The sequence below is a fragment of the Fringilla coelebs genome (genome assembly GCF_963513975.1).
Source record: "Fringilla coelebs genome assembly, chromosome: Z".
NCBI lineage: Eukaryota > Metazoa > Chordata > Aves > Passeriformes > Fringillidae > Fringilla > Fringilla coelebs.
The window spans coordinates 39,564,538-39,580,743 of record NC_140031.1 but is presented as its reverse complement, the minus strand read 5'-3'; the positions used below and the strand labels follow the sequence as shown (position 1 = coordinate 39,580,743).

Below are 16,206 nucleotides of genomic sequence, written 5' to 3'. Positions count from 1 at the left end.
TCTAAAAGCACTTAGAAAGATAAGAATTCTTTTTTTTTTACTCAACCACTTTCCAGCCTTGTCTCTTAGTCATCATTTTATAAAAAAGTAATTCAGAAATCCTTACCCTCCCAAATTGTTCATCAACTTTCTAACAGCATCAGAGCATTGGATGAAATTTTTATTCTTTAAAACCCTACAGGTTTAGATGACAGGTCTGGAACAAGAAAATTAGGTAACAAAAGACAATTTTTATAACTAATAGGTTACCATTCTCAAAATCAGAGATTTGATAACCCCTATCAAAATTACAAAGATTCCCTTCACTATAATTCTACTGTGCACTGAGAGTGTATTACTAGCACATGATTAGAAAATGAAACTATCCATTTAAGCCAACAGATAATTAGGTCCAATATTTTTCAAAGATCTTTAAAAACACATCATCCATACTGCAAACTAAATATATAATAAAGTACACTAAATATTTTATTGAAATAAGTTTCCAAAGAATTCTATTTTTACGTAGTAAACACTAAATGCAATGAAGATTAAGTACAAATGTAAAATATACCTGTTAAAGAAATGAATGTGTTGAATAGAGCTCTCTGTGTAGTGAATCAATTATGCACTCTACCCGTGCTCATAAAACCATGCAGCTAGCTAAAGTGAATGTCAAAGGAGCATAAATGTTAACAAAAAAGTATTATAGAATTGAAATTGTATTTCTGAGGTTCTAATCATCAGTCACCATCACAATCAAACTCTACAGATCATGATACATAAAAAAAAGGAGCAAAATTTTCCTTGGCCTTTACCTGAAGGTACCTTGGAATATAGAAAAAAAACCTCAAACCAAACACATTTATCACTTCCAAGGTGAGCAGAACATATGCAAAAGATAAAATATGAAAAAATTATAAAGTAATAAAATACATTACGAATCCTTGACAATTATTTCTTAATTATTAAGACCTGGAGGTTTTTTATATTATCTATCCCAGCTCCTTTTTATTGCAATACCGCCAGACTTTCATCTTAATTTAACCCTTGCTATTTAAAATCCTCATAGTCACAGCATGGTGCTGTGACAGCTAGTTTCTTTAGGGACTTTTTGATGGTGGTTTTTTGTGGGGTTTTTTTGGTGAGTTTGGGTTTTTTTTTTTTTTGGTTTTGTGCTGGTTTTTGGGGTTTTTTTAAATTTTTTTTTGTTGTTTTTCTGTGGGATATAGGTTTCTTGTTTGCTTTGGGGTTTTGTGGGTTTTATTTCTTGCTGTTTCTTTTTTTCTAGTTATAGCCTCATAAGCTGCAGAATCTTATCATCTTGAGAAATATTTTCAGAGAGGTTTACTGAAGTTATCCTATTACACACGACTACTCAATGAAGTTTATCTTTCAAAAACATAATAGAAGTTCAGAGTTCCTGAAGTCAAAGGCATGATTTCAAAATCTCCCCCCCACATGCTGTCTTAAAACAGTTCTGGTGAGTCATCACCATGGATATGTCTCACCACAGATTCAGAGCAGGCAAACACATTTTATTGTGACACTTTTTACTTTCCAACCATTTTGTCATTTTGGGGACTGACTAAGAGCAATGAACACTCCATCATATTCTGTAAATTTTCCAGATACTGAATCTATTTTGCAGAGAAACAGAAAGCACAGCAACTCTTCTAGAATGCAGCAACAGGATAGTATGGAAAATAACTGGCACCATCTTTATACTGTCATAACTTTCTGGCTTTAAATTATGACCACAATTTCAAATCCCAAGCAAATATTTAAAGTTTCTCTAAACTCAGAATACCCTACTAAAACTGCTGATACATGCATTTCAACAAACTCTCCTCCCAAAAATTTTGCAAGTACAGAATTAAAATAATATCCCATAAGCTTAAATGCTGGCCAAAATATTCTCAAACCATCCCCAAAGAAGAAAAGCCACAACCTCTAAATATAGTGTAGCAGATACATTTTAAAATATACTTTCTTTACTGTTCACTCAGTTCCTAAACACTTTACTTTTACATGCAGTCACCTGTCACACTGAAACAACTTAGTAACATTAAGATTAGATGGTAAATTTACATTTCTTCAACTAGTCTTCCCTGAAATTGCTTTACTGCATTAAATATTACAAGCTATTTTAATATAGCAGTATTACTTTTTTTAAGAATAAAGCTGTTTCTTCCATTTTTCAAATAGTATGGTATATAGATTGGTTTAATACTTGGTTAGATTAAAATATACATTTTCAGGAGTTTTTATTCCCATAAAAATGTACAAACAAAACACAAGGCCATCTACTCAATCAATACAAATTTTTGCTCAGCATGCCACAGAACATTTGGAGCCAGGTTATATTGTGTATGGTGTGAGCCCTCAGTACTTGTACTTTTAGGGTAATATTTAACAAAGTTGTCCATTTTCTAGAGTATGTTGAAACCTAATGGAGTTTTTAATTTAATATCTTCATGATGTGTTACCAACAAATACATTTGATAGATGATACACTGGAAATTATGGTAGCTGTGTATTATATTTTCTGAAGAAAATACTCCATATTTTATTTCTTCTTAAAGGACTGATGGATTTTTGCACTTTTTGCAACATTTCATTTTCAGACAAGCATGGCTCCCATATAATTTTTAAGTTATCATTCATTTTTGCTTGACATTGACTTTTACTATTTTCCTTTATGATGCAACTTTGAATCAATCACTATATAGGCTTTATGCAAGTTCAGTTTTTAAAAAATAGCCATATTTAATAGTCTAGATACCTGGACAGACTTATTGTGGTACTTATGTTTAATCATTCTTGTTATTTTTCTTTGACAAACTGCACCATTTATCTTCATAATTTTGTTCATAGAATTTTTCCAGATAACATTGTAGAGGTCCACTGCTTCTTTTTCTCTCTGGCAGTTCGACCTCCAGTTGAAAGAACAGGACAATATGTCCCGGACTGAACTATTATTTGATTAGTGCGTGTGGTTTTATTTTTCTTTTATTTTGCTTTTTTGCTGTGAAAGGTATTTGCACATAAGGTTGCATGCTTATTTGCCATGAATTGCCTACTACTTTGCATCAACACTAATAGGTGCAACGTTGTGTTAAAATACCATATTTTTTAATGACATGTAAATAACAGAAACTGCAACCCATCAAAGTCAATACATGATAAGACATGCAAAGGGTTAATGTAGAAATGTCTATCCATGCATTACAAATGCACTTTTGCCCAGAAATTTCAGAAGTGACATCAGAGAAAATTTGTACCACTTCAGTAGTGTAGGCTATCACATATATTGTTTTCCATAGATTGACACTCATTATTAACCTGCTGAACACAGTAGAAGATATATGAAAAAGAAACACCCTAGGAGCAAACTGCATAGTTGTCCACTTAGATATGGTAACTTCAAGTGTCTATCTTTTATTTCATTGAGCTGTAACTATACCCTCTTCTATAAACTCACTGGCATTCATGGATAAAAGCAACAATTATAGAAACTTAGTACAAGAATCCTTAGAGGCAGAATATACCTTTCATGAAGATATAGTTGTATATTTATAGCCCAGTTCACCATCAGACTGCTAAACTGGACTCAAAGTTGATAAGGCAAAAGCATTCAACAATCAATCCAATGGCTTAGAAACAGAGTACTAATTTCATGTGTTTTGTGACAAAACCCCCTGAAGCCCAAAAATACATGAAATCAGACAGCACTTCATTTGGTTGTATCTTGTGCAATGCCTTAAAGAGCATAGATGTTTGTCTCAAACACTGTTACGGCCTTTGGCAGGAGATGAGATAAGCACAGAATGGAGTGACAGGATGGCACTAACTCTAGGCCTGGTGGAGGTGAGATTGGGATAGTACATACTGGACAATGCATCCAGAAAAAAATTCACACTGTGGTAAACTCTGCAAAGAAGCAACTGCTCATATGCTTATCAGCAGGCAAACAAAGCTCACCCCAAGCTATGATACGGATAGCATCCATAACCACCCTCTGAAAAGACCTCTGTGGATACCTGGAATTTGGAGAGTAAATTAAGCCACTACTTCAGGAACTTGAGATAAGATACAGGTGGTGCTATTGTCTGAGTGTTATCTCATGGGGGAGGTTAACAAAGCGTGGGGTGAAGAATCTATCACTGATAATGACAACAAAGAATGCAGAATTTATGGGCTCAAGGAAAGCCAACTCAGCAACTGTGCTGAAATTATGTCCATCTGGATAAAGATAATTCCTGCAGGGGAAGATCATGAGCACCAACTCACAGCCCACCGACCCAAGAAACCCACCAACTAAAAGAAAGAGAAAAACTAAGGACTTGGACTTGCTTCTGGATTCATGGGTTGCAAATATCTTCTATTTCATATCTCTCTTTCCCCTCTGCCTTTTCTATTTCTTTCTTTCTACCTCACACTGATTGTTAAATAAAATATGTGTTGTTGACTTCAACATATGGTGTCGTTTGCACCTTAATTAGGGCAGAGGCATTTCTCACTGATTGGATCCGTGACATCTTGGTAAGCTATACCCAAGAAATGTAAGTGAAAGACAGCCTTCACTCTGATGGCATCGTTCTGATTTTGCAGTACTAAAATCCTAAACCTTTTGTAGAGTTAATCCACCAACAGACACTGTTATCCTTATGCCAAACCATTTACTTGAAAGCTTAACATTGTCCCCTTTCATTGTTCATCATTTCATTCAAACAGCAAAAGTTTAGTGTCTAATAAGGTAAATATAGCCATGATAATCTTAGTATTAGAAGTTCATAGAAAAGGACTATGCTTGTTATTAAAGCAGGTTTTTGCATATACAAATCATTCACTAGCTCTACAAAAAAAAAAAAAAGAGGAAATCAGTTTTATTTAATATTCACAAAATACATGCACGTCATATGCAACACATAAAATGTTCACAAAAGTATCAGGTATTGATCATTCACAGATGATTGAAGAATCACATAGTAATAAGGGCAGGACTGATCATCATACCATTAAAATCCCTAAGAATGTGAATTATGTATTTAAGTCTAAGTATAGGAGTTGTTCCAAGCCAACAGAAGAGTCACATGTATGAAATTAAGTACTTAATTAAGGATTTCCTGGGCTAAAGCCAAAATATCTTCTGTTCCAAAAAATATAATTATGTTGATTACTTATGTTAAATTTTCATAGCTTTGATGCTGCAGCTACACAGTTTGCATATATTATTTGCCATCATAAGCTTTGCCATCATAAAGTCATCTCATATTCAAATTTCCAAAACTTATAAATTAAGGACACACTTTATAAGGGAAAACTAGGCTCTACCAAAGGTCAATTAAAGATTTTTCACTAACTTAAATAGGTCCAGTAGCTCACTTTGGGAGTGTACTCTTCACATGTTTCAATAAAAAGCATTAGATGAGGAAGAACAGCTGTCAATGTCAGTAGTGTACGGACATCGACTGACCCATCCAGCATGTTTGGAGACAAAGTGCCTTTGAACCTATCAAAGCACTCTTTAAAGATGTATTCTGTTCCTTCACCAAGAGATTATCAATATTGCTTACTCCTACAACAGAATAGAGACAAAGCCAAAAACATTTTTATCATTTCTACTTCAAGGTGCATAGCAATTGAAGAAATACTACTCAGATGGTACCATCTTAATTATGGTTTAAGCATGTGCAGTGATTCTGGTTTGCCATGACAACACAATGCATCCTGTGAAATTGCCTTTCTGGTTCAAAAAACTGAGTATGCTCATTCAAGTTCATTCTGAAACCCAGAATAAATCACTATTTTCCAAAATAGGATGTGGGAAAAGCTTCCAAAAGATATGGAAATTTTATTCTGTAGCAACTTAAAAAATATAAAAAAAGATGACAGCTCAAATAAAGAATTATAATACACTGGCTACTTTATTTTACATTTATAAAATAGTAACCATTCACTTCAAAAGAAAAGATTCTCAAGGATGTTTGAAGAGGTAATATCAGCACAGGGAACCAAGTAATGATGCAATATTGACAGATGCAAAATAAATAATTAGAATAACTGTGGGAGAAAATCATAGAAACAAAACTAAGGATGTTGTTCTGTAGCTCTAATTTGTTACAATCTCCCCATTTTGATGATTGATGATGAAATTATTTCACCTTATATATACTGGGGCTGGGCAACGACAACAATATGCGTTCTGCACCAGATCAAGCAGAGATAGCCTGATAAGCTTGGAAAAAAGACTTTCATGAAATGTCAGCCAGAAATCAGCTTACTAATAAATGAGGTGGAAGACAAAATGTTACGACAAAAAGATACTTCGACCTCAGCAGCAGAGATCAGAAGATTTGCAATTTGTGAGCCACTTTATGATACCAAGAATAAACATCTCTGTGGTTTTTTTGCCTTGCAAACAGAAATGGTGGAAATTCTTCTTTGTCATGGCACAGAGTAACTTCACCTAAATGCACAAGGTTCTTGCCAGTTGTGGTGCTGAGAACTACAGCAGTTGTGAACAATTGTCTCCTACTAGCAGGAGAACCCTGCAACTTGGATCTGGATTTATCTTCTTGAAGCAGGAGTTTCATAAATAATATCCCCAGATTTGCAAAATTCACAATGGAGCTAAGACTACTTTGTACGCTGTGACATATCCTGTCTGGAATTAGACCATGTCTAGTACAGCATATTGTTATAAAATATCCATTATAAAAGTTATTTTTCTTGTAACTTCACAGACTACATGTGTATGACACTGATAGTATACAAACCTACAATTGAGGACACTGTAAACAATTCAACACAACAGGTCACTGCTTTGTGGCTTGACAGGATTACAGCAAATTTTCTCTTCCTCCTTTTCCTTCCTTTCTTATAGTGCTGCTAGACACACGTGGGTTTTTTATTTACTTTCCTGCAGGTAGTGACAAAGCTAACAAGAAAAATTTTGACTATATCTCTTCCCAAAGGATTCTATTCTCCCTATTTTACAACAGTATTTCTAGGAAGTTTTATGTTGTGCTTTGACATAAACATGCAAAACCAAATTGAAAATATAGCTAATATTAGTAAAATAGTCAGATATGCAAGAGGTCTTTTCCTGACTTGAATAAGAAAGCTAAAGAATGGTACATATGTTGTGTGTACAGTGAGCAGGATTTCGTACCAATAGATATCTGGCTACTTTTTAAGAAGTTGGTGCAATTAAGGCTGCATGAGGCTGTGAATTCTTACAGTTCTTAGTGCTTCATTGTTATTTTGCACTATTACTCAGTCGGGGACTGAGTAATTTTAGGGCATCCATTGAATTATGTTGTTCTTATTAGGTTCTAATAAATATAAAAATGAATACATATTCATATAATACCTTAGAAAACTTGAAATGAAGCTGGACTTTCAAGATACATTTTAGAGGTAGAATTCCCCTAATGTGAAATTTCTAGAGATGGGACACAGGTTCTGGGGAGCAGTACTCTAGTAATACCACTCAGCCATGTAATCTTTGATAGGGGTGGTTACATAGCAAACCTACAGACCTCACCTGCTTTTCACTGGAAAGCCTGGAAATTATCTTTTTCTTGGGTTTTTTGGTTGGTTGTTTGATTGGTTGATTTTTTTTTTCTGTTATACACTAATGAATCATTTCCTGAAATGGTGTATAAAAAAAATTTGCACCTGCCTGCATAGAATATATCTGGCCAGGTCTTCAGCGTAGCAAAGATGCTCTTGTATTTCTGGGAAGCTGCCAAGTCTAAATTATACCAAGACCCCTTCCATTGACTCAAAGTACCTCAGGAAGATATAGGCACGAATGCAGCTGAAGGCTTGTTCCATAAGCCCCTTGGATTGCTAAATGTTGTCCTTTGTGTCTTAAGCAAGAAAAAAATGGCTAACAAAATCAGTCATCTGGCCTGTCCCAGCATAGCTCTTCAGAAGACAAATTGTGTAGAATCAGGTTTCATGGTACTGAAACAGTATAAGCTCAGATACATTTCATACTTTTATTTCTATGCCCTATATCAATATAAGCAGCTTACAAACAGATGTTTTACTACTCAATTCCCTCTAGATTGCATCCAAGCTACTTATCTTTGTTTAGCTACATATTGCTGCTAGAGGCATATACAGCCCCAGTAATTTTTTAATAATAAAACAAAAGACTTTGACATATTTGTGTATATCATATGCAATATCAGATAATATTTTCTGTGACCATGACATTTTACAAATACCTATATAATGCTTTGAGCATATAAAAACATGAATATAACAAAAGAAAGTATGACTGCTGAGAAAATACATAGAAGTAACATCTATTATTAACAGCATGTATCTGAAGCTGTCAAGATTTTCACAACTGCAAATAAAACCTAATACCGAGATGTGCAAGCTAATGCAAGAACATTTCTTAAACTGACTGAAACCTGGGAAAAGATGGAAAAATGAAAAAAGTAACTTCACGAAAGTCTTGCACTCACTATGCATTAGTGGTGAAAAGAGCAAATAAATCATTGGATATATATGTAATGTCATATACAATCATTAACCCCAAATTACTTCCCACTAATTAAACAACACTACATACAAAACACCATTAATTCCCAATTTTTCTCCAGGTAAATTATGGGATTTAGAGATGAACAATAGATAATAGCAGAATAAAAATACTTTGTTATTTTCTTTAAATTTTTGGTTTGCAGCAGTTCTGACAGACCTAAATCAAGATTAAGAAAAACTGTAAACGTTAGAAGAATTGAGTGAGAAATTGGTAATTCATGACGTATTTTTCCTTGACAATGTTCCTCACAAGAGCAACAGCAACATATCCAAAATTCATTGCACCTCTCAATAAAATGAAACCTCTACACAATTAGATTCTAGAATTTGCAACAACATGTTTTTAAATTACTTTGGAGAATTCTGAGGAAACTGACATTTACACATATAATGAAAACCTCTATTTCTATGTCACAGTCCAAAGAAGCGCAGTTCAAATTGTTTCAGCCTCAGAATATAGCACAAACACCTCACCAGTGTTCTTGTAAAATAATACTGCTTATTGAGATTTCAAATGTCATAACATCTAAAAGTTTAATTTTTAGTAAAGCAGATCTGCAATTTAAGTTTTATTACTTTACTGATATCATTATTACCAGAGCACAAAAAACTGGAAATAAATCTCTGTGATGCAAAGCTCTAAAAACACACAGTAAGAGTTCTCTGTTGTGCTGTTTCAATGCAATTAATAGTCACTACAAGCAAATGGAAAAAATTGAACGCAAACACATGGCAGGAAGTCACTTACCAAGGTGAAAAAGTACATCGCAGAAAGTATAACTCAGGTTTCCTGACTTCTAGTCTTGAGATGCTGAGGACCACTCCAGGTGTGTAATATAGCAAGTATATCAAGACTTTAATTATGGCAATGAAATTAACTGAGATTTTAGATTGCCTATATTTTTCTCATTTCTTCCCTTTTTTTGAAAAATGTAGTATAGCCATTCCACATTACATTGCATTCTTCATTAAAGTTCTGAAGCATCAAATTAGGTCCTCTAATCTCAATAACTTTTTTGTTGTCTCTAACCACTATTTCAAAGAGCATTTTATATCTGAGAATGAAAAATATTTCAGCTATATTAAAGACAGTTTGAAGTAGCCTGGCCTCTCCTTAAACCAATTCTCTTCACTGAAAGGAGTGTATTCAAAGAGAAACCACAAGGACAGAAAAGATCAGCAAATCATTAAATGGTGATGCCTACATGTGATCCAGACACTTGTAGCCCCTCTGCTACCATTCAGACATAACTTTCAACTGACCATGTCTATATTTCAAGATGAAATGAACTAACAGCCTCAAGACTACATGGCAGCCAGCATATGACATAGCTGAAGCTAGGAGTCAGCAGCCCTCAGCAGCCGTCTGTGGTGCATACAGTCCCCAGTGATGCAGCCACATAATCCTGTGTCGTGTAACCAGACACAGCCAGGGAAAGTCCTGTCACACAGTCATACATATTCTTTGCACAAACCCTACACACAGGCAAGCGCTGGTCACTTATACCCAACATCCGCACTGCACGAGTAAACCCGCACTTGGAATCTCGAATTTTGAGTCACAGAATCAGTATCACCCTGGATTGATCCAGTCCAGAAAGAAACAGTTTGCTGTTTCTACAGTAATAATGGGTGAGGGGGAATCCAATGGAACACATATCAATTAAAATTGGATAGGAAAAAATAGGTTGATTTTGCAAAGTAAAAGATAAGAGAAGTCTGAAAATCTTATTCTTACAAAGCTGTGTTTTAACCTTTCCATGACCTCTAAACATTTGCTTTTACTATTCATAAAATTACATTATTATCTCCTTCTAAAGTCCATCAGTAGTAAATGGGTCTATGACAAGTAAAAATAATTAAATAGATGGACAGTCTAAACAGCAAGTGAGGAAATGTCTCCATTTTTTGTATTTGTTCTGAGCTTTCCAGTAATACATTTCTTAACCTGAGTTAATCCTGCTTTGTAATACAGTTCAGAATGACAGAAGTCCAGGCTTGTGAATTGGCATCTCAGGATGCTGAAAGCAGGAATCACTGGGACATATCCGTCTTGGAATTCCCTCACAAATTCAACATCTCTTCCACTTCACGCTGGGTATAAATCAATGCTCTTTTATCCAGGACCAGTAAGGCAGAGATCTTACCCAAGTTCTATAAGAGATAAAAAAATCTTGGGATGTTGTCTACTTTCAACTGATCAGGCTATCTCTGTCTTCTTATCTTTCACACTGATCAATGGTGATGAATAAAAATGACAGTCAGCCTTGCCAGGTGTTTTTTACAGCTGTGGAAAGTTGATCAATCATGTAACTACCTGTAATTAGTTAACTGCTATAAATATATTCAGTAATAAATTAAACACATTAATTTCAATTATACTCTCCAACTTTATTCTTCTTAAGGAAAAAATAATACCATTCATTATCTGCACTTTATGGAAAAAACGTGCTTTTCTCTCCCTTCAGCTATAACTCTGTTTTGATTCTCATCAATCCAGGTATGCTGGCACCAGAAACATTTTTCTGCAAGACAAAACATGCAAGTCTGGTAGTGCTATGTATTTTTTCTGCTCTCTGCTTCTATTCAGTAGCTGTATAAAATCTGCCTCAGATTATCTCACAGACGAATGGAGGATATATTATTAGAATTTTGAAAGCCTATTTTGCTTTCAAATAGATTTGGAGCTGTTTTGAGAGAAAGCAGAGCTGGAACAGTACCAAATACTCTTTCCTACCACTGAATTCTTTTACAGTTATATTCATGCTTTTTGTACTAATATAGCCATGTTTTAATGCTCACATTATGCCCCTTTGATCATTGATAAGTCTTCCCTTATGCTGTAAAACTACTTGTCTGTCATTCCCTATTACAAAAACATTTCAGACTGTGAAATGTGATATTACTTTCACTGAACTAATGTGAAAGGTAAAGGAAAGGTCACTGGCACCACAGCACGGAGGTAAGCGCTGGTCAGCTCTCCAGTGAAGTGGACTGTTATTATTAGCTGCTGACTTATTCTGATAGTGAAGTGGTTTTAAAATGATGCTATATAAATTAGAAGGCTTTGGAAGCACAGTGTCAAGAGTGGGATCAACTGACACATTTTCCCATGCTTAACTTCATAATCCTATTTCCTAACATAGATCCATGTCCTTCTTTACCCCCTCAACTATTAAAACATTTATGAGAACTCCTGCAGCAGCAAGGCCTCTGAGAATCTCTTCTGACACCTAACACCTTTGCACCTGCTTTTTTGGGTTTCACACCCCTCCTGCTAATGTTTGATATTGCATCTTGTACCAGTTCCATAACACAGCTGTTGTTTTGCATGGATTGACACTTCGACCACCTGCATTGGAAAACAACTCATCACGAGCTTTAAGCAAATTCAAAGGGAATATAAGCCCTGAGCAAGGAAGGACAAGATTAAATTCTGTCTAATGGAGATTCAACTCAGCCAAGCAATTGGAAAACCTCTTCTAATACTGAAAAATGTATGTACAGAAATGATGGCCCAATTATAGTCAATTGGACTCTTCCAAGTGATTTAAAATGAAAAATTAACCAGAAGCTGGCTTCCCAGTTCCAAGTTAATCCCTTTATTACAGTGCTTCTCTCTGTTTTGTGTCCCAAAGGTCCCAAAAAACCCTCACAAATAAAATTCCATTTTTAACAAATCTTATATAAGACTCCTTTGCAACTTACAACCATTTTTAACAAATATGATACATGGCTCCTTTGTAACCTATAAAAAATCTTACAGACGTAAAGATTCAACAGATTCTTTACAGTCCCATTTAATAAGACAGAAAGGACCTGTGGGTGAGTTCTTCCAGTGCCTTACTGGATAGTGAAACCGCTGGGAAATTAATGTCCTGTACATCTGATTATATTTTTTATTTATAATTGTCACATGCATTAACAAAAAAAAAAGCAATGAAACAAGACAGGTGTAAAAACATATGGATTTGAAGAATAATGTCCTGGTAAAACAACCTAACGTTTTACATTTCTGTAGAGATGGCTGGTCTCCCACCTACCAGGTAATGACTTTGAGATGTGTCAGTCACTGATCCCAAAGACAAGAAGTTATATGAAAATGCCCAGTGGGGACTTGTTTGAAGCCTCCACACACGCATGGAGCTTGTGCCTCTGTTCTTCCTGCTAAATGTATGGCTTTGATGAAGAGGACAGGACAGACTAACAAAAAGAGGACAAAAGATACTGAAAATTTTCCAATTGTTGAACACAGTTTTTAAAATATAAATTGGATTTTTATTAATGTGTAAAAAGCTATTTATATCTGTTCTGGACACTGTTGTGTTTGAAAATCATAGGTGACTAATGTTAGTTCCTAAAAAATCCCTGATCATGTCAGGGTTTTTTTTTAGGGTCACACCTGTCAGCATTATTAAACAATTTAAGAGACAACTATTTACAAATATATTTTTCAGGTAAGCAAAGTAGAGAAATAGCACCAGTTATAACTCCTGTGACCATAGAAAGCCTTTCCAGAAGGAATGTATCCCTGGACCCATAGGTCATCAATGCAAGTAAACTAATTGGTGACATAAGAATTAGAAGCAGCCTGGGCTGCAGTTATCATACACTAATGGAATTCACACTCCTGAGGGATATGAGTCAGTTAAAGAGCAAAGTCAGGACTCTGACCTTTAGGAAAGCAAATTTCCAGCTCTTCAAGGACTTAGTCAATAGCAATCTCTTGGGAAACTTATGTCAGGAGCAAGGGTGAAAAACAGAGCCGGTAGATATTTAAGGATGCCTTCCATAGTGCACAAGATCTTTCTATGCTCAGGCATAAAAGATCAGGCAAGGATTGCAAGGGACTGGAATGGCTAATCAGGGAACTGCTGGTAAAACTAAAAGAAGCAAATACATAACAGAACCAAGGAAAGGTAACCTGAGAAGACAATAGGAAGATACTCCATTTGTACAGAGATGGGGTGAGGAAGGCCAAGGTGAAGCTATAAGTGGATCTCTGCATCCCTGTAGACCCCCATGTGCTGCTAAGGCACAGCTGCCTCTCCATGGTCTGCACCACAGGCTTCAGCAGAACCTCAGCTCTGACACCTGGAGCACCTCATTCCCTTTTTTCTGCACAGACCTTGATGTCTGCAGATTTGTTCCTCTCACATGTTCTTACCTCGCTCTTCTCTGGTTGCAACTACATCTGCACAATAACTTTTATTTCATTATTAAATATAGCAGAAGCATTTCCACCATTTCTGACTGACCCAGCCTGGTCACTGGCTCTCCCAGACTTGGAGGAAGCTTCTAGCAGCTTCTGATAGAAGCCACCCCTGTAGCACCACAATACAAAAACCTGACCATGCAAACTCTATGCTAAGGCACACAGAAGACTTGGAGACAATTCAGAACAGCCAGCAGACCTTCACCAGGGAAATGTTCTGCCTGCTCAGCCTAGTGGCCTTCTACAATGGAATGACTCCATCAACACATAAGGAAAGGTCATGGATTTCTGTAAAGCCTCTGTGGTTCCCCACAACATACTTCTCACTGAGATGGAGAGACAGGGATTTGATGGCTGGAGAGACCAGTGAATAAGGAACTGTCTGGGTGGTGTCGTCCCCAGCATACTGGTCAATGTCTCAATATCTGGATGAAAGCTGGTGAGAAGTGGTGTGCCTCAGGGGTCTGTACTGGAACAGTGCTATTAAGTATCTTCACCAATGATATAAGCAGTGGGACCAAATGGACCCTCAACAAATTTGTAGATGACATCTAGCTGAGTGGTGCAGTTGACCTGTTTGAGAGATGTGATGTGATGTGATGTGATGTGATGTGATGTGATGTGATGTGATGTGGTTGATGTGATTGATGTGACATGATTTGATGTGATGTCACCCAGAGAGATGTAACGTCATCCAGAGGGACCTGGACTAGCTCAGGAACCAGGTCACGTGAGCATCATGAGATTTAATAAGATCAAGTACGAGGAGCTGCGCCTGGGTTAGGACAATCTCGGTACCTGCACAGGCTGGGGGATGATCAGATGGACAGCAGCCCAGCCCAGAAGGATTTGGGGGTGCTGGTGGGTGAGAGGCTGGACATGACCCAGCCATGGGCACTGCCAGCCCAGAAAGCCAAACGTGTCCTGGGCTGCATCCAGAGCAGCGTGGGCAGCAGGGCCAGGGAGGGGATTCTGCCCCTCTGCTCTGCTCTGGTCAGAGCCCACCTGGAACCTGCATCCAGCTCTGGGCTCCCAGCACAGGGAGGACATGGGACCGTGGGAGTAGGTCCAGAAGAGAAGAGAAATTATCAGAGTATATAGAAAACCTTCTCTGTAAGGACAGGCTGAGACGGCTGGTGTTTTTTCACCTGGCAAAGAGAAGGTTTCAGGGGAGACCTCACTGTGATCTTTCGGTTCTTAAAGTGGTCTTCCAATAAAGATTGAGACACTTTTTAGTAGGAACTATTGTGATAGGACAAGGAGTAATGATTTTAAACTAAAAGAGTTTACAAATAGACAATATAAGGAAGGCATTTTTAACAATGAGGGTGGTGAATCACAGGTGTAAGCTCCCCAGACAGGTGGTAGATATCCTATTCCTGGAAACATTCTAAGTCAGATTGGATGGTGCCCTAGAAACAAGTTCTAGTTAAAGATGTTCCTGACCACAGCAGGAGAGTTGCACTACATGATCTTTACATATCCTTTTCAACCCAAACTCTTCTACAGTTCTATGATTTTGAAAGGTCTTCATGTCTGTGCTTGTTTGTATTAGGACTTAGCTGAAACTGTGCATCAGAAATACAAACCAAGACTTAATTTGATCTTTTGAAAATATAGTGTGTTAAAGCAACCATGAAGCATAACATTTTAATTTCTCTGAATTTCAAAGATGAGTATATAGAGGATTGACATGAAGATGTAGGTATTTATAGATATGCACCTGCTTGACAAATTATTCATATGCTTTAACAGTCTCTAACTTCTTCCTTTTGCATTACCTAGATGATACAGAAAAAATTCTGATCACTTACTGGGACTCCTCAGATGTAGTATTGAACACTGTTCAAGGCATAATAATGTTGAAAAAAAAACTTTTAAATTTGTTTTCTGTATCAGAACATCTAGTGTAAGCATTTCTGTCTTGCTCCTGGTGCTGTGGAATGGCTTGCCTGTCCTGTGACTGACAGCATGTGCTGTACCAGATGGTACGGATGGAGGAAATTAGAACTTCATATTCCCTCTCTTCTCATTGAAGTTCCTTTGGGTCACATAGATACTGTTGGCTGCAGCAACATTGTTGGCAGAAAAAAAAGGAATCCACAACAAAGCTGTCTTTTTGAAATATCATCCACAGGAAACTCTAATTGTGTGATTCAGTAAGTGATTGTAGAAAGCAATATTTTCTGAAGAAAGAACACCTGAAAATAAGGTCAGAGCAGTTTTTCTACAAACTTTAATAATCAAATATATTATTTATAATACAGGGTATTTCCTGGAAGAAGAATTTTATTGCATAGCCTGTAAGATGATAATAGTGAGAGGAACACTATCCAACAGTTAAAATACAAATACCAGCATCATCCTAATTCTTAAATTCACATGCAAAATAGACTAGAAGTTTGGAAATAAATCTATCCATCTCCTTCTCCCTGTGACTACCA

The 16,206-nt window shown here is 36.4% G+C and overlaps 1 protein-coding gene across 3 annotated transcripts in view; it reads right to left on the bottom strand.

Annotated features, from left to right (window-relative positions):
• LRRC2 (leucine rich repeat containing 2) overlaps positions 1 to 16,206 on the bottom strand; it is a 77,813-nt gene that overhangs the window by 7,893 nt on the left and 53,714 nt on the right. The gene's annotated exons all lie outside the window — the stretch shown is intronic.